The 20,919-nt window shown below is 43.9% G+C and overlaps 1 protein-coding gene across 12 annotated transcripts in view; it reads right to left on the reverse strand.

Annotated features, from left to right (window-relative positions):
* LOC144942709 (calmodulin-binding transcription activator 1-like) overlaps positions 1-20,919 on the reverse strand; it is a 529,165-nt gene that overhangs the window by 229,802 nt on the left and 278,444 nt on the right. The gene's annotated exons all lie outside the window — the stretch shown is intronic.

Genomic DNA, 20,919 nt, shown 5'->3' on the forward strand with positions numbered 1-20,919 from the left:
ATGAGGATGAAAACACATTTTTAAGGACACCTGGGCAATTGAAAAAAATCGGTGATCGTTGCGCGCACGAATTTATGTGCACGCTTGCAAAAACGTTAAAATGTAATCAGGTATGTCCTAGCGTAACATGTCCAAGTGTCACCCAATGGAGCATATAAACGAATGTTCTACAAATGGTTCACGAATCCGATCTGTTCACATGTCCCTCTATACCTCAGCCACCAGCAAGCTGGATACGCAACAGAACAATTAAAACTTTTAAACATTTAGCGCAATGGCATTTCACTATTATTACTCTGATGTAGCCGTGACCCTGACCAGGATAAGAGAAACGAACGAAAAGCTCTTATGTGTACATGGGGACGTACTTGTGATCTCACTAAGCATGTGCTATTCTGTGCGCTTTCGCTCATTACCCGTTAAACCAAAAATATAACATTCTTTCAGCAAAAAAAGTAATGTACTGTTAGTGTATCTATCTTCAACAAAATTACATCGTCTGTTCTTTAGATACTTTATGAGACCTCCTTACCCCGAGCTCTCAATACTCTGATAGTGCGCTGTTTTTGAGTTGTACGCCTTTTGGCGTCATCTGGTCCAACACCATGTGAGACTAGGCTCTAAGAAAAGCCGTCTCGGGTGTGGACCAATCAATTTCAAGGACAGTGCATATCATTATCAGAGTTGTCTATTTTTGTTTGCATTTTGACTGCTTGTGTTGTGGTTATTGAAAACATGATCCCTTGTATAAAGGTGTCAGTTTTGGTGCCAGATAAAAGGGTAAAAACCTATTACTATATCTTTGGATACTGTTTACTCGAAAGGAATACTGAATAGAGGACAACTGCTCTGCAGAACAGTTGAGTGGTAATTTGTATGATTAATGTCAATATTTAGGAAATAATACTTAGGTTTCATCGTTCATGTGGATAGACTCTAATAATATTTTAATTGATAATTGTTTAGGCAACAACAATGCAGCTTATGACATTGTTTTGGTTGTGAATACCAAATAAAGATGTCATTGAAATCATGTAACAAAAAATTGGAGGTATTACAAAGCATTGATTAGTCTGTTAAACAAGCATTTTTTTACATAACACATACATTATATTTCATGTAAATAATCAATACATTTAAATGTTCTATATGATCCATCAGCCATTGGAGGCATTACAACATAAAACATATAAAAAAATCGTCTGAAATTGATTTCATTACTTGACTGAACCATGACAATATAACCAATCCACCCCTAATAACCTGTAGAGTTTCAAAAACATAAAATATTATCACGCGATAAAACTCGGCCACCGAGGCACTTACACGTGGACATGCAACGGAGAGTGCATTGCACACCGAGTGATTGATGGATGCAAATAATACCGCAAGTGTACTGTGCATCTCCAGTGGGTCGGTGTTATCCAATACTTTGGGTAAGTGCTCACATTGTATCGTGTGCATTTTCTCTTCGGCTCAGAGTAAAAGATTAAAATATCTGGGCAAAAACAAATCGGGTAGTTCTAAAAGTCACATTCGTATGAGTGCGTTGACATTTTCACACGTATAGCATGCGTCGGTGCAGGCAGAGGCAATGGAATTAGCCGACAGGAAAAATGTAAACAAAGCGTAAGAGAAATTTGTTTAAAAACATCCCTCATACATTATTGATGCATTTGCAATCTAACCATACGTGGCAGCAGTTATGTTTCATAAAGGACATTGCTATTTGAATGACAAAACCTGACAATCCGTAGTTTTTGTTCCACTTTTTTTTGTGTTTAAGCCACGATATAAACACAGACAGAAACTCTGAATACGGCACATAGCCATTTGCAGATTAAGGCACAAAGCACACAGGCAATGCAATAAAATATTTCTAAGCAAATACTTACAAAATGCTAAAATGTTTGAAACGAACGGTCATCACCAATACTGGTTTATGCACGAGATAAATGTTGAGACAATGTTTCACATTGCTTTTACAGTGGTGGCACAAAAGCTGCAGTGGCCTACACGACATTCCACTATACATATGTAGTGGCATCGGTGGAGGCCACTGCATGAGGCCATTGCATGAGGCATAAGCCGGCCTGTGTGAGGCACGATGCGCGCCGCTCACACCAGCCGCATGCAGTGCCAGCCTCTGGCGGTTAGGGGGCCGAGAGCGCCAGGGACGGCGCAGGAGTTCACCGAAGGCCATGGCACTCTAGGTGAACCCGGAGGCTTGGTGACCGGAGGTACCGGACAAGAGGCCCCAAGGAGGGGGCTGGGGGGACCAGGACCAGGTCCCTCTAGAAGGCTCGAGAAGGGAGGCGTGGCAAGGGGAAAAGGAAGCCCCAGGACTGGCAATATAAGCCGGACCCCTCAACGGGTCGAGGGGCTGTTGCAAGACAGAAGCCGTCACCCGGAGAAGACCTGCCCGACTACAGGACCCGGACCCGAGCGAGGGTCCGGTCCGGGATAGCCACCCCGTGTGAGCTAGGGTTAGCGAGCCCGGAGGAAATGCCTCCCTCGGGTAGCTGGTGAAGGGGTAGTTATACCCCTTCGTGTTTTAGGGCTTATTGTGAAATAAACGTGTTGCCTTCAAAGAAGTCTTTGCCTTCCTCGTATGAACCACTACACATATACAAAACCCTGATACTTTGCATTGTTGAATCTCTGCAGCCATGCTCAGCCTACCACATGTGTTTAACCGTTTTTGGCACTTCATATTGGTCGACATTGGAACAGTAAACGTTAACATAGTAAATAAGTGAATCCATTATATGTGTAGTGACTGACTCAGAGACACTAAGAGTAGGAGGCCCTCTGTTTATGACCACGGCCTAACAGTTAACACTTTAGTAACTACGGTTCCCAGTCAGGGCAGCTGGTAGACTGCCTGACTGGCGACGCCGAGATGGTGAAGACTCCAGCAGCAGCACAACGGAGATCCCACTCCAAACGACAGCCACGAGGTCCCCTACCGGGGCCTCTTTTATACTGTCAGCGTGGCCTGGCTCCGCCCCCCAGAACAAGAGGAGAACACACAAACTCCACTATGAAAGGCGCCCGAGTCGGGAATCGAACCCAGGCCCTTGTTGCTACGAGTTATCAGTATTACCACTGCACCACCCCACCTCATCATTCAGCAGCATTCGTCAGCATGGCATTGACAAGTTTGGCTGGATCACAGGCGGAAGGTTGCCGAACTTGACTGCGGCAGATGAACCCACGTACGACAAATGCCCCCGCTTAGGAAACACGGCTGTGACCTTCGAAGAGTGCCCACAAGTTTGTGTCTCACAGCAGAGAGATTAATGGTTTCCGATTCGGAAATTCAAATTGGTCCACGTATAAGGAGAAGTTAAATGCAGAAGGGGCGATGGATGGGGGGGCAGGGGCAAGAGATTATTTTTTAAAAGATGAAATGTTGATATTGCCACTGGGGCATGTGTTTTTTGTTTCTCATATTAATCCCATGAAATATTAAATTGTCGCTGTGCGATGCGGTCAGATTGTGTTACTGAGCACAAATAATATCCGAAGGGGTCAGAGGTTCAGCAATCAGAAGGCGCGCATGTGGAAGTTCTAAAATTGCATCCTCTCTTTTCGGTGACATGTGCTCTTTAAACCTTTTCTTCTCTGTTTTTGCTGCAATGGGTTTCGATGTGCGACAAACTTCCAAGCGACTTAATGAAATGTGTGCTCTGTGTATTGCAATAAAGAGTTTTTAAAGTGGAAAAGACCTCAACGCAGCGAGTGACTCTTGATCCAGCCGTGTCAAGCAGCGCGTGGGCAACTGTACCCTTTTAAAAGAAAGCTATTTTAAAATGGAGCAATTGTGCTGCAAATAAAGTTAATCGGAGAGAAATGCCATGAGGATACACGTTCATGTCAGTTTTCCCTGATATATGGCAAGAAATATCTTCACTTCTCATGCAAATAGTTGGAGTAGTGTTGGCTCAAAAAATGCAATCTGTTTAAAAAAATTGTGGCGAAGAGCAAGTTATCCAGAAAGTAAAAAGATGTATTCTTCATCTCCTACCCACTCACCACTAGTCCCCATAATGCTAAACCTTTCAAACAAATCGCTTCAGGATAACATGTTTAAAAAAAAAACGTTTTATCATCGATGTTTGTAACCACTCAAAGTAACGAGAAAAAAAAACTTTGCCAAGACGTCCCAAGCAGGAGGGAATGCTGCCGTGAGCGTGGCGGTTTTAGCGCCCTGGATTTGCAATGCAGAGGCCACTGGTTCGACTCCATCTCCGGCACGACGGTTGAGACAATGAGGGCGAGTTCCTTCTCGATTCGCTGCCCACCGCCTCTGTGCACCCAGGGGCATAAACGCCTGCACCGCAGCAGGTCGATCGTGTGTGGTGGGTTAAAAGTGTGGGTACTCACACCTCTTTAAAGATGCCTGGCAAGCGTGAAAGAGGAGGGCAAATACCCTCCGAAGAGGTTCTCTAGAGCTCCCTCTATGAGAGATGCAGTAATCGCAGGGCTGCTCAAACAACAAAGACAAAGGTCCCTCATGTAGCCTTATCAAACTGCTGGGGCAAGTGCTGTTAGAAGGCCAAAACGGCACACGAGGGGGTGGGTGTCCAGCACCACACTCGGCCGCCTTTGTCTTCCCAGTGGCGATGTTTTGACGCACTGCAACCAAGTACTCCTTTGAGGCTGAGTCGACCTAGGGGAGGCCCAGGACCGGTTCAGATAATCGTTGCTGGTGTTGGCCGTGAGCGGAAATCGAACCCGGGTCGCCGGGTTCGTAGCGCAGCGTGCTAACCGCTGCACTACGGCTCCCGACGGTACTCAACCACCACCACCACCACTCAACAAGCAGGATCTTTACTTTTCACCAGAGGCTTTCCTGAGCAAATGTGAATTATTACTGCGCACAAATGCACCATTAAATACATCCGCATGGAATATTAATTCCAAATTTTCTACATGCCCCATTCCCCCCCCTCCCGCCTCTAAAATCTAAGCACTCGTGTGTAAGCTTACAGTATTCTCTACAATCGCACTCTACTAATAGCGATTTCTACAGAACAACAGCTGGACAAGTTTAGCAAAAGGCCGTCGCTCCGGTCCTACTGTGTTGTCACTCTTTGTAGCTTTAAGCATAACTCTTTCGGATGATTATGGCCGAATGAAACTGTGCCTTGCCATGGCCTTGTCAAAGGGCCAATCAGCAATAATTAACATGTCATTTCGAGGTTAATGGGCCACCACATTGCACATGCTCATTCCATCAGCAAGTTACACTGCAGGCCATTATATCAGAAGAAGTTGTCTCTCATCACTCTGCTGTCGCCCAGTGCATCTTTAGTCTCGCCAAGACGCTTTTGGCGACGATTAGGGGTGAATGATCACTGGATCCACTGGGTGGTAATTGTGATAAGTGTCATTCCACAAAGAAATCACTGCTCTTCAATCAGGCTTCATTCCTGCCAAGGCTATAATTTCGTCGCTCTACACCCAAACATTGAAAGGCACCGGCCGTCATCTCCTTGGATTTTCAGTCGTAATAATCATCTTTCTATGGGCAAAAATTGAAACGGAAGATTCATAAATTAAAACCAATGACTTAGATGCATGCAGTAAGTCGGCTCACCTGGCCTCATCCACGACAGGCAATGAAGCAATGAGTGGCGTCGAGGTGGAGAGATGTCAACCATCTCCCCTGGTATGCAGGAGGTCGTGGGTTCGATCCAGACCCTGATGCCTGCTGTATATTTGGAGTTTGCGTGTTCTCCCCGTGGTCGCGTGGATTTTTCTCCGGGTCGTCCGGTCTTTCCCTCCACATTTATAAACACGCGTTTAGAGTATTTTGCTGCTGTACATTTCTACGTGATAAGCCACTTCATCGCTTCTGAAAAAGAACTGTACAGCTCAGTGGGCCTTACTTGGTAAAATAAAAATCAGTTTGTTGTTGTTAGAATAGCAACATCTGCATGAGCGGCACTGTGCACACGATGACGTTCAAATTCCGCCAGTTATTTTTGTTAAACAGAAGTTCTCGGTGTAGAAAGAGCTACCACACTCCAAGCGCAAACTTCGAGCGGCATGCCACACGAGCGCGAGGGAGTCTCCACATCCACGATTCATTCCACACGCGCTCGTTTGCTCGCTTCCACGCGCGCGTGACGCACTAGGACAGGTGACTGCAACAAGGCCAAATCCCAGTGAATTTCTAGGCTTAGGTCTCACACAAAACCGCCACTCTGCGGAGATAATGAAGGAAACAAATCAGCGCAAGATCCCGCTCTACATTGGCAGCCCGGGCGGTTGCGAGCGCGCGGTCGCGAGCACGCGCTCACGCTGCGGCTGCGCACGCTGCGCTGCGGGAGCTTTTGATCCGTCTGCTTGTGTGCACCAGAATGGGCGCTTAAACCCTCACAGCCAGCAGAGTTTTGGTAATTAGTCAAAAGGCTGCCCACGTCCATAGGTTTAGCTTTCAGCGGCGAGCTCAAATGTGTAATGCGTTAGTTTTCAATGGACCCACACGTGGCTTAATGAAGGATGACTTCACAGTCCCAATGGCCACAGTTTTCACAATGGGAAGAAACTCCACCGTTGTGATGTATGAGAGAAGGGCTATATATGTACTGTTGAGCTGTTCACACGTGGTCAAAATGCTTCAGACACTGAACGTGTTTATGCTGTGCACGTTAACATCGAGTGCAATACTGGCAGCCAATCCATGCGTGATCTACGCAGTACAGTTGAATAATAGATTTCTGCGCTCCTAATTTGCACTTGGTACGAGGGTGCCAAGATCTCTGCACACATGATACATCTACAATATTAGAGCAGCAACATTGCATGCGAGCACAAGGCTCATGCCCAACTCACCACATGTTTGTATACTGAAGTTTTACTAACACAGGTGACATAAATATTTCCAATATTTTTACTTATTGACATTCCATTGTACATTGCACTCCATAACTTACATGTGTACGTGTGTGTGCATTTGAAGACTTGTTTGATGTTTTGATTTAAAGCTTTCGTGACTGCAGGGATTCATATTCTTGGTTGATATGTAAACTCCTTTGTCAAGACTCTCTCCCCCTCCGAACCAGCTTAAAAATACGCTGCCAAGCTTACCAGTGTTCATTAGGACGCTGTCTTTCCGACAGCCCTGTTCTTCACCTGAGGACGGCTGCTTGCGTTGTGGCCGAAACGTCGTGAGAATTTTATCTTATTATGTTTGATTTATATTATTTTATTATTTCCCTTCTACGTGAAAGAACCAATAATTTTCTTTGGTTCTTTGGGTAAAGTCACATAGAAGGGAAACATTTCCCTTCTACGTGACTTCAGAGAGTCGATATTGAGAAAGTATTTGAAGTCGCATGGAATTACAAGCCATGCATTGCATTAAAATCAGCAGGAACGGTGGTTTAATCTACTGTCATGGGAAGTAGAATAGTTCAAACCACCCTTGTCATATTGCAAATTAGCACGCTTCTATTTTTGCTCTATGGCCAATTATATCTTCTTCCACCAAGAGCCTTAAGCGAACATGACATAAAGTAGTTTGGGTGTCACTGAAATATATTTCCAAAACGCCTCGTCAAGCTATGCTCTAATTAATGGGTAACTAATGGCGACTGGAACTGAGTCGAAGGGAACTAATTTTAGATTAAAACAGAAGTATCGGTTCACCTTTTACGAATCACGACTTATCATGAAAACAAATGTTAATCTCGCACGTCACAGCAATTGTGAGAACTCTGCACTGCACATTCCAAATCGATGGTGCCCTAAATCCACGAAAAGAATACGGTGTGATTGCAGGCGCATAATAAACACCAACTTCAGGGCTTGGCGCAAAACGTGTCTGCGGCATTGGTGGAGTTCGGTCTGTAAGAGTTTAAATGCCTACCCCTGCAATGCTGCAGGGCATGAACAAAACACAACGCTGCAAAGAGGACACAAAGGGCCTTGATAAATACTCCTAGCAAGGTGCGTGTCACCATGTACCGGCACAACATCAGCGTTTCGTAGTTGATAATACGTACCGTGAAACAAGCAAGGTATTTAAACACATAGGCTCTCGCGACCAATATTATCCACAAAAGAGGTTTCTGGGTTAGATCGCGTAAATATAGATGTGTCGTTAAACCCGCCTCCACTCGACACAGCCAATCAGTAAAAAATGTGTCACGTTGACAAAAGACAAATAGTTCACTACTTTAGCCCACCGGTGTGTTGAAGAGTGAATCCACAACATTTACAATTTTTGAGTACGACGTTTCGCTGGTAATTACATCCAGCATAATCGGGCAATATGCCAGAATAGTGAAGCCCTCCACCTGCTCCCGGTCTTAAATAGAGCAGCAGGGTGACGTCATCATTTAACCCAATCAGGTGCAGAGATCAGAGGCGGAGAGGGGGGGCGGTTATTGTAATTATATACTAGTTAGTAATCAGTGAATTAGTATGTGTATCCTCCATAAGGAAAATATGTATAATTTAATAATACGCTTCTAGGCCGCACTAGGCCTGTAGCTGTCAGAGCGATTAAAGTTATTTGTATTTCTCTCAATTTCAATGGATTCTCTAATTAGTCTTGGCCAGTAATAATTTGTTTTACACAACACTTCAACGTTATAAAAATAAATTGAGTGGCCTTGTTGGCAAGCATGTTCCGCCACTGCCGACAGTTGTGTTTGAGATCATTTAATATTTATTTGGTGTTCTTTTAGTCTTACGCTGATGTTACGTCCCGTCTGTCCAATATAGCATCTGCCACATAAGCAATTAATCCGATATACACCTTCTGTTGATAATTTAGGTAATTCGTCTTTAGTACAAGACACTAGTTTTTGAATTTTGTGTATTGTACCAAATCTTACTTTAATGTTTTGCTTTTGCAAAACACGGGCTAATTTGTCAGTTACTCTTGAGATATATGGTATTTTAATTGCTTTAATAATCTGATTACTTTCAGCAGTGTTGCTACAATAATGCTCAAATTAACAGAGCACTGAATGCCAAATCACGATCGCAAAGCGACACGCTGGATCAGAAACATGGACATACTTTCGAAGGAAAAGAAGTGAAAAGTGCACTTCGTAGCCTGCTTGTAAATACACTGAAAGAACAGGGAACACATCCAAAAAAGAAAAATCCGATGAGCTATGAAGCTCTTTTTCACAGATGTCCAGTAGGGACAGGGTCATAAAGTTACTGGATTGGGGAACAAACACGCCCATTGGAAACATAGTATGAACTATTCAGCAAAGAAAGTGCGCTTAGGCACGATGCGTTAGATCTCCGCATCCCCTGAACGAACCTCAATTCCATAGGCAGTGATCTCGGGACCTTGGCCATTCTGTGACACCTAGAATCGGGGACTTTCTGCTCAAGGTGGTGTAAGGGAGTCTGGTTCCGTTGGGACCTTCAAGAACCACCTAAAATATTTATCATTCGGAAGGCAATATTTTAACTCAGATCCACTTTTATCAATCGAACAAAGACAGTCACTGCATCACGTGCTTTCACATGCGCTTCTGCGGCCGTCTGCATCGCTCTTCCTTCCAATATTACGAAAGCACAGGAGATATGCACTTTGAAATCTAGACTGAAAACTCAATTCTTCAGAACTGATTTTTGTGTTTAGTTTGCTGTCCTCCCCCCGCACCTACAATTAACATGGTTGGGCTACATATAATGCGAAAGAAGTTGAACATACGTACACACATTACCCAATCTCGGTCTGCTCGCCCCCCATTGTCATTGATGTAAAACGCCTTGAGATTTTATGAAAGGTGCTATGTTATGAGCCGTAATTATTATCATTAGTAAGGATGATGGCAGATGGCCGACGGCAACCATAGGGGAGGGAACACAGCAGAGAGGACGAGTGGTTCCGTGGTGGCGAGATGTTAACTCCCTCGCCTGGTATACAGGAGGTTGTGGGTTCGATCCCAACCCTGACGCCTGTATATTTGGAGTTTGCGTGTTCTCCCCGTGGTCGTGTGGATTTTTCTCCAGGTCCTCCGGTTTTTCCCTCCACATTTAGAAACATGCCTTTAGAGTATTTGGCTGCTATAAATCTCCAGGTCATAAGCCACTTCCTTGAGCTATCATTTGTCGCCAGGTCGTTTCTGAAAGAGAGCTGTGTAGCTCAGTGGGCCTTATCTGGTATTAATTTTTTTTATAGTTTAGTCTTTAGTCTATGGAGACGGAGCAATGAAACAAGGTCAAGGGTCATGGAATGCATAGACTGTTGCGTCACGAGACCACGAGGGGTGGAAATGACTTGGGAAGGCCTTCGTCCAGCAATAAGATCGATCATGGTTGATAAGGATGATGATATCTTAATTTGGAGCTTTCGTGTTGCGATCGAAACGTCGTGATTTGTTTTATTTGATTATATTTCTACCTACGTGACTTTACCGAAAGAACCAAAGAGTAAGGATGATGATAGTTTTTTTATTCTCATTTGCAATAATGTTCCCTGTTTGCTACAGAAATATGGATGGACACGTATACTTGCGACAAAGACAAACTGTCATTAACAAAGCTTCTTTTCAAATGCGAGCAGACAATGTTTCATGGGTTGCCTTGGCAAGCATTCACACGAAGAAGTCCTCGTGATCCAAGAATAACTTCTGGTTACATATAGGGGGCTCGTTGAGGAGTAAGAATCTACATTGAGATGCTTGGGGTTGGGGGGGCATCGCTGTATTGTGGGAGCGATGCCGCAACAGGGCTCAATGTCCCCTGTATGCCAGGGACTCCTCTTGCGAGCCAAGAACGGCGTTCATGAGAAGTGCTGCCCGAAGTCATGGCGGGCTCGACGCCCTGCCAACTGATATTGTCATTTGACATAGAAAGCGGCAGACTGCTTGCTGATTTAATATTTAACTCTCACTCATTTATCATCTGTGTGCCAATTTATTCCTTGCAGAAGTTTCGCCACAATGGGAGGACGCTCTTAAAATCAGCACAGGGTCTTTTTTTTACCCTGGCAGGAACCGAGGCGGAAGACAGCGGTGTAATTATTAATAATTCATAATTTGGTAAATGTTAGGCATTTGGACCAATGCACCAGCACGACTATGGCATATTGGTGTGAATGAGATTGCTGTGTTTTCAACATCACAATTGCAGCAGATGGACAACACTAAAACTGGATGGGGGTGGCATTTGACCAATTGAACACATGCAATCTGCCATCTCAACAGAAAGCGTGTTATCTAATTGAGATAATGTCTCCTTGCAAAAAGTAGCAAATGACTGTGAGTGCAAAATCCATTGTTCAGAATGTTATATTTACACAGCTGCAGACAGTCTGTTCATAAAGCTACCAACTCATTACTTTTCATAATAGGCTAGTCATTTTGAATTCATCCTGGATGGATGATGTGCTGAGTAGACCCCCTGCCCCCACCCAGCGAGATTGAACTTGTAACCATAACTCGTGACCTTAACTTGTGACTTTATGATAGTGAGTTTAGCTTTTCTACACCGGCATTGGCAGAAAGCCCAACAGAGTATTTTAAACTAAACTATAAAAACAAATACAGGGTGTTTCAAAAGCATGGACCCGATTTTAAATCGCCTTATCTCTGCAACCACGAACCGCCCATGGATGAAACTCTTACCACTTGAAAGGGCGGGGCATGGAGAGGGCGGGGCATAGAGAGGGCGGGGCATAAAGAGGGCGGGGCATAGAGTTTCAAATGATTACCGCTCGATGCCTCTCCCAGCGCACAAACAGCCCCTAGCCTCAGTCATTCGCAAGACGCGCTGCCTCAACGTTGGATAGGTCGCACGGGACCCCAAGACTTGGCGCTACACTCTTGGCCCCCAAGATCCCCAGACATCACACCCTGTGACTTTTTCTTGTGGGGATACGTAAAAGACCGTGTTTTTGTGCCACCATTAGCGAATAATCTGGATGACCTCAAAAACAGAATCACGGCAACGGTGACTTCAGTGGAAGAAGACACTTTGAGAGGCGTTTGGGACGAATTCAACTATCGTCTCGATGTTGTCCGCACAGCAGGTGGAGGGCACAAAGAGCATTTATAAAATGGTTAGTAAAACGTGATAACTCATTAAACCGTTTGTAACTTTTCTTGTAATTGTAACATGTTGCCATCATGAAAAATACGGCTTTGAAATTAGGTTCATCTGTTTTAAACACCCTGTATTTTACCGAGCTATATAGCTCTTTTTCAGAAGCGACCTGGTCACAAATAATCGCTCAACAAAGTGGCTTATCATGTGGTCATGTATAGCAGCCAAATACTCTTCAACACATGTTGATTCTAAATGTGGAGAGGAAAACCGAAGAAACTGGAAAAAAATCCACGCGACCACAGGGACAAAATGCAAACTCCAAATACACAGCAGGTGTCAGTGTCGGGATCGAACCCACAACCTCCTGAGTACCAGGCGAGGTAGTTAAGATCTCGCCACCGTGGCGCCCATATAGAGAAATGACAGTGGCCCGAAAGGGAAATTTAAGCTTCGTGATCATTCTCCTCGTTTAATTACACGTGGAAATGACTCTCCGTCTCATATCGCAATATTTTAAAGGGGGTGATTTTGAGCACTGGACAGCACAATCGTAGCAGGCTGTTGGAAACAAAAGCCACTTACTGGCAGTCTGGTACATAAAAGCTTTGACAGGAAACATTAAAGACCATCTGGAAACAAGATCAAGTAACGATTTTGAGACAGAGATAAAAAGAGTAATTTTTTAGTATTTCCATGATACCACTTTGCAGAAAGAAATGCAAGAAAAAAACAGCAGTGCTGAATACAGCCATTAAATGAGGCTGGATAATTTTTGTTTTAATAATTTGTACAACAACATAAAAAGTTAAAGAAAACTCGAATCTATTTTATTTCTGAACAATTGCACAGGCGCACTGAGATGTTTCGTTACATTATGGGCACGTATTCGTGTTATATTTCTTTTAAAAGATAATCGAGTTGTTTTTAGGCATCAAATCACTCACCTGAAAGTATGACAACGTAAAAAAAAATCTTCAAAAAATCAAACTGTTTCTTATCTGAAGCCACCACTTTTCTGATGACGAGCTGAATCCACCATTGCCAGGTTAACTTTTTGTTGTAACAGTTCTACAGCGAATGCAGGCTTGATCCCCAGCGCAATGAAAGTGTTCACAAGCCAAACACTGCAGGAACACTTCTTTACATCAAGATCGAATGCCAATCACGAGAGAGTTGTATTATTGGGAAGTCAAATGTTTTAAATCATTTTGAGAGTGCCCAGGAGAAAACTAAATAATTACGTTTTTACGTGAACAAAAAATGGTTTGTAATAAGTATGGAAGAGATGTTAAAAGATACAGTATTTTCAACTACAGTATAATAAATTGTAAAAGCAATATCACAGTTACATCCGAAGGGCTAACATTTTTCTATATAGTAATCGGTATATCTGCTTGAACTGCAATTTGAAAATACCACTTTTCTGCACTATGAACCCATGAAATACTAGTTTCAATCACGGTCTTTAAAGCATTGTATAAGAAAATGTCAGTTCTAAATGTTACTCGCGAAATTGGCTTAAAGCTGATCGACATTAAACAATGACCTGCATGAACATTTGTTGTCCCTTCTCTAAATTATTTACTGCATTACATAGTTCTTATTCTTTCATCAAAATCACTGCAACATGCCCTGAATATACAATGTCCATCTCATCTGCAGGGTGGATAGAATACAAAGCCACTTGTTTTTTTGAGGATCAGTGGCTTGAAACTCCATTTCAAGCGGCTCGTATTCAGGCCAATCGGCGCACCAAACAGGAATTTGCCTTGGTGTCGTCACCACCTTACCACGTCACCCTGCTGCGAGTGTATCTCTAGACGTGGACAATGAAAACTCCACTTTTGTACATATTTAAAATACTGATCGAAGTGCATTTTATAATTTGTATGACTTTCCTTATTTAAAAAAAATATATAAAGGTACACACCTGAAATTGCTTCCTCACGCCATTGCTGGCAGAAGGGCCTTAACAATAAGCTTTGGAAGAAGAGCCGAGAGTACTGTGCCCACTTTTACCCCACCACGCACGACCTGCTGGCCGGAGAAGCGCGACGGACGTTAAGAAACTCGCACCGCTGCTTCAACTGCCACGCCGGGAGATTGAACCTGGCAGCCGCTTGGGGATTGCAAGTCCAGGGTGCAGACCGTTACACTGAGGCGAGGTCCCGCATGATGCGTCCAACTGGTATATTACACAGTAATTGCTATCCCAGTCCCAAGGCTGGTGTACAATGTTGGGTATGAGCTCTATCTTCACATGCACTTTGTAATGACACGGCGCCACTGTGGATCGCTGTGGGCACTTGCAGTGCACGATTACAATTACCACAGAATATAATTATATCCATGAGTAATTAAGCACTGCTTGTTGCCAAGACAGCGCTTTACAATAATTCAGATTTAGCAATCCAAAGACTCAGCGATTTTGCTTTTCAAAATAGAAATAAAATAAAAAAAACGTATTTTTATAACTAAGTTTCATTTGCAACATTTGCTCCCCAATTATTCTTTGGTTCTTTCGGTAAAGTCACGTATAAAAATAAAATCATAAATTAAATAATAGCATACTACGACGTTTCGATTGCAACACAAGCAATCATCATCAGGTATAAAATAAATAGCAACACAAATCTAATCAGAAAACTATAGACAGACATATAAGCAGACATATCACAAAGATACACAGAGAGAGAACACGTATCGGCACAAAGAGAGAGGGATCGTCTGTAACGAGGCCTTAAATATAGAGAGGGGGCGGGGGCGGAGAGAGGGAGGGGGCAGAGAAAAGATTAGCATGTCAATGAGTGGACGACGACGTGGTACGGTACGCAAGCTTGAAAATTAGGAGAAAGACACACTAAAATTAAATAACCTAGCAAAATATCGAAATGTAATGTAATGCAACACAGAGAGTCGGTCAACACACAATTAACGCATAGCCTGGTTGATTACGTATTTCAAAGATTGCTAAGTTAGAATTTATCTTTATACGTGACTTTACCGAAAGAACCAAATAATAATTCCTGCAGTCACGAAAGCTCCAAAATTAAGATTGCTCCCCAATATTACAGCCAATTTAGCATATGTAAAAGATTATCTGGAGAATTGGCCTATGTCAGTATGTCAGCATTGCGTCACAAGTGATATGCATGATTTAAATCATACAACGATATCGTAAATAGTACATTTTTTGAAAGCTAGACTTACGGATTTGTAATGCGTGCAGATTTGCCCCGATTCAGAGGGTGCAGGCAACTCACGTACGAGCACGGGAGGCAGCCAGAATCGGCACCAACAATTGTCCAAGCTCTGTGGCCCTATACGGTATTGAGATGTTTCACTCACTTCTCGTGGGGGGAAACCACTTAGGGGTTCTCTCTAAGGGTTTTTACTGCACCTGGTACGAATTCAAAATCAAAGAAAATATCCTCAGGGATCTTTCAATGGTCTTTTTCGAATTAATCTCTCATGTATGGTGCGACATTCACCCATTAAAAAAACTTCAGATAAAATGATCAATACAAAACATTATGTACTGCACATTCTTTACAGTTACTGGATGTGTTATTGATTTATTATATACATACGTGTGTGTGTACATATGTAGTATCTTAAAAAATTACTCACACCGACACGTTGTAACAAGTCACCTGCTTACACTTTAGTCACCTGTCTTTACGCCAAGTATAGGCACACCGAAAACTATCTGTACGGTCACATATACTCAACTTCTCCCCGCTCTTATCTATTCTGCACCTCACTTATCCTGCACTCAGCAGCTCTGCTCTCAGCAGCTCTGCTCTCAGCGACTCCGCACACAGCGACTTCGCACAAAGCGACTCCGCACACAGCGTCTCCACACACAGCGTCTTCGCACTCAGCCACTCCGCACACAGCGTCTTCACACTCAGCGATTCCGCACACAGTAACTTCACATCTCCACCGCTGCCCTCACCTACGCTCCCTCAGACCCGCTCACCCGTCTGTCCCGGGCGGGGGGATCAGCCAACACCCTCCCGGCGTCGGCGTGAGGGTTGAGGTCCCGGTGACGGTTGGAGTGGCAACGGCGAGATGTCTGCACGCTAATTGTCCACTCGAGTGCATCTCTTTAAGCTCTCGCCAGGGCGGCGCCTGTTGGCCCATCAATCAACCCTTATCTCCCATCTCCTTGGCAACACCTCCGGTCTCAACGTCCACAACCGTCGACCCCGTTTGCACCTGCTTCACCCCTTAACAACTGGCGGTTTATCCGTACAAACCTCATGTTGCACACGCGCACCTGTTGGCCTCAAGTGCCCTGTGCACACGGAGTATTTCACTCCTCTACACATATACATTTGGGGGCGGTAGTGTAGTGCTTAGCATGCTGCGCTATGAACCCGGCGACCTGAGTTCGATTCCCGCTCACGTCCAACACCAGTGACGATTATTTGAACACGTCCTGGGCCTCCCCTAGGTCGACTCAGCCTCAAATGAGTACCTGGTGTGTAAACATCGCCACTGGGGAGACAAAGGCAGTCAGGTGTGGTGTTGGCCACTCACCCGCTCGTGTACCGTTCCAGCCTTCATAGGTGCTCACTAACAGCACTTGCCCTAACAGTCTGTTAAGGCTATATGGAGGATCTTTGTCTTATATATAACTGAAGTCACATATATGCAGGCATGGGTGCCAAAGGTATTTTTCAGAGAGGGGCCTCGGTTATTGGACTTGTTTACCAGCTTGTTTTTTTTTGGAGAGGGAGGGTGGAGTATTCATTTTGTTTACACTAATTTTCACAAAGTAAGATAACTTTGAAGTGCTCTTTCAACTCTTATCGATATTTATAAACCCCTGCTAAGCAGTGCAACCTTAAAAGACATCATGTTGCTAATTCAACATTGAAAACAGTGGGGCTCACTGAAAGTAAATTACATCTCTAGTTAATTGTTATTTTTTTTAGGCTCTCAGCATGAAACTATTTTAATTAGATTTGGAATTTAATATTAATAACAACAATGACAACAACAGTTCAACAATATGATCTATATAATACCCCCCAAACCTTAATGTTAGTAAAATATACTAAATGTATAAAATAAAAGCATCGGATTAATCCCTGTGCTTACCAGTAAAAGTGCTATTCTTTAATTGCAAACAGTGATACAGGAGTGGTGGGAACAGAGTGGAATTTAGTATGCAATTACAACCGAATGGCAATTGTAGGTTAAAACGAAAAACGTATTCATGAAAATGGAAGCATTCATTGGTTGCGACATGCGTAGAAAAATTTCTCCGAAATCTATCTTAGTGCTCCAAGCTGAAAATGAGCTCTCTGATCACGGTAGCATGCACCATACAGGAGGGTCTGGTCTTGAACCTAATCAGGTCAAAGGCACGACATATGTATGTGTACATATATACGCTGAAACCTGGTAAAGTACAGTGAGGGAAAAAAGTATTTGATCCCCCTGCTGATTTTGTACTTTGCCCACTGACAAAGAAATGATCGTGCTATAATTTTAATGGCAGGTTTATGTGAACAGTGAGAGACAGAATAATAACAAAAAAATCCAGAAAAACACATAAATTGATTTGCATTTTAATGAGGGAAATAAGTATTTGACCCCCTCTCAATCAGAAAGATTTCTGGCTCCCAGGGGTCTTTTATACAGGTAACGAGCTGAGATTAGGAGCACATTCTTAAAGGGAGCGCTCCTAATCTCAGATTGTTACCTGTATAAAATACAACTGTTCACAGAAGCAATCAATCAATCAGATTCCAAACTCTCCACCATGGCCAAGACCAAAGAGCTCTCCAAGGATGTCAGGGACAAGATTGTAGACCTACACAAGGCTGGAATGGGCTACAAGACCATCGCCAAGCAGCTTGGTGAGAAGGTGACAACAGTTGGTGCGATTATTCGCAAATGGAAGAAACACAAAAGAACTGTCAATCTCCCTCGGCCTGGGGCTCCATGCAAGATCTCACCTCGTGGAGTTGCAATGATCATGAGAACGGTGAGCAAGCAACCCAGAACTACACGGGAGGATCTTGTCAATGATCTCAAGGCAGCTGGGACCATAGTCACTAAGAAAACAGTTGGTAACACACTACGCCGTGAAGGACTGAAATCCTGCAGCGCCCGCAAGGTCCCCCTGCTCAAGAAAGCACATATACATGCCCGTCTGAAGTTTGCCAATGAACATCTGAATGATTCAGAGGACAACTGGGTGAAAGTGTTGTGGTCAGATGAGACCAAAATGGAACTCTTTGGCATCAACTCAAGTCGCTGTGTTTGGAGGAGGAGGAATGCTGCCTATGACCCCAAGAACACCATCCCCACCGTCAAACATGGAGGTGGAAACATGCTTTGGGGGTGTTTTTCTGCTAAGGGGACAGGACAACTTCACCGCATCAAAGGGACGATGGACGGGGCTATGTACCGTCAAATCTTGGGTGAGAACCTCCTTCTCTCAGCCAGGGCATTGAAAATGGGTCGTGGATGGGTATTCCAGCATGACAATGATCCAAAACACACGGCCAAGGCAACAAAGGAGTGGCTCAAGAAGAAGCACATTAAGGCCCTGGAGTGGCCTATCCAGTCTCCAGACCTAAATCCCATAGAAAATCTGTGGAGGGAGCTGAAGGTTCGAATTGGCAAACGTCAGCCTCGAAACCTTAATGACTTGGAGAAGATCTGCAAAGAGGAGTGGGACAAAATCCCTCCTGAGATGTGTGCAAACCTGGTGGCCAACTACAAGAAACGTCTGACCTCTGTGATTGCCAACAAGGGTTTTGCCACCAAGTACTAAGTCATGTTTTGCAGAGGGGTCAAATACTTATTTCCCTCATTAAAATGCAAATCAATTCATAACATTTTTGATATGCGTTTTTCTGGATTTTTTGTTGTTGTTATTCTGTCTCTCACTGTTCAAATAAACCTACCATTAAAATTATGGACCGATCATTTCTTTATCAGAGGGCAAACGTACAAAATCAGCAGGGGATCAAATACTTTTTTCCCTCACTGTATATATAAACATATAAGATACTTTCAAAGGGGATGCTGGCATGATGTAATCGTTATCACACTGGACTGCAAATCCAGAGGTCACCAGTTCGATCTCCCTCCGCGACGGTCGAAACGATGGCGCGAGTTTCTTTACAATCCGCCCGACCGTGTTCCCTGCAGCGCCGCGGTTAGTCAAACGGCAGGTGTTGTGTGGTGGGGCAAAGTGTGGGTTTACTCCCTGCCTCTTCCAACTCTCTTTTGAGTCGTGGGTCTAAACAACGATCGCTGCCACGAATGACAGCTCTTGAGAGGGTGGTTTGGAAAAGGCCCAAGAGCGATCGTCTGCCGCAATGTGGGAGCTCGCGCGAGTTGTTTACCGCGGTTTGAGAGCAGCACCTTTGTGTCACCGTTGCATCGAGACTTCCAAGATGTGCCCGCGCTACCGGACGGTGCGGGAAACGCTGTTGGAAGTGGTAATACCGGAGGAGACCAGTGGGTGGCGACACCGACATTCAATTCAGTAGAAGCCCCTCCTCTTAACGACGGTAACTGGTTCCACGAAACCGGTCGTTAAGTGATTTGGTCGTTAAGCGAGTATAGGATGTACACGTTAACGGCTTAATTCGTTCCGATAGCATCAAATGTTACCCCTTTACACCCAAAAAACGTACTATATAATATATAAACAATGGATATTAATACATAAATATACGAACAACATTATAAACACAAAGTATTAAAAGAACCACGGTTAATCAATGCATTAATTAATATTTACTGTATCTACAACAGCCCATTGTTAACTGGGGAATGGTCAGTAAGCAAACACATTTGACTCTATGGAGGCACTGTACAATACACTACTATACACGACACATCTATACACTACACATTGGGCTCTATGGAGGCCCATCGTTAAGCGATCCATCGTTAACAGGGGTGGTCGTTAAGAGGGGTTCTACTTTATCTGCTCTTCCCAGGTTTGTCGGCCCGGCATGGAGGAGTAGGGAAAATACACTCGGAAGGGGTTTTTCGAAGGTTCCCTTGAGCGGAAGCCCTTCTGATAGCAGTGGCGTGAACAAGCAATCGCAGAGCTGCATCTTTACCTTGTTATAACTTAAGGCACGCACATTAAGGCATGCTTCATTGGCTAAGCTTCTATGGGGATTGAATCGTTGTTGGCTCCCTGCAGATTGGCTCAGTGCTGAGCACGAACGGGCAGTTTGCCTGCTTCAATAAATGCTGGTGGAACACACATCAGCAATGGCTGGGCTGCACCCTTACCACCATTACATTTAACTCCGAGACTTTCAAATAGCAAGCCCATTCACCTTCAGTACCACTGCCGCCATGCAAACACGTGAATACTCTCGCGATTATCCACACAGCACAGTCCAGGTAGAAGCAAGGGCTTCATTATCTTCTGGTAGAAACTACAGCACCCACCGGCATGGATGAATGGCAATACAGGCTGAAGCCACCGCTCAGCAACTCTGGCACAAGTGAAGACAACCTGCCAATTGTGGCAGTACCTGACCAAGGTGACTTTGTATCGTGCACGATTAACGCCCGGGTATAATCAGCATAATTAAAGATAAAGCCTTTGCATCCTTAAAATGTCACGCCTACAGGCAGGACCTTTTAAGTAGCCGTTACGATATATATATATAAATATATATAATTAACACCACCCCTGCAGAGATATTAAAGTATTATTCTATTATTATGGCTTAAAATGTGAAGTTGTAAGGCAACTGCATAGAATGCTAATTACACTAAATAACAATAATAAAGCAGACAATCCCCGGCAACATTTTGTCATGGATATTTGAAATATTCCATGAAAAACTATATATGGTAAAAGCATTTGCTACTAACAATTTGGACATA

The sequence above is a fragment of the Lampetra fluviatilis genome, chromosome 28, assembly GCF_964198595.1.
Source record: "Lampetra fluviatilis chromosome 28, kcLamFluv1.1, whole genome shotgun sequence".
NCBI classification, from domain to species: Eukaryota; Metazoa; Chordata; class Hyperoartia; order Petromyzontiformes; family Petromyzontidae; genus Lampetra; species Lampetra fluviatilis.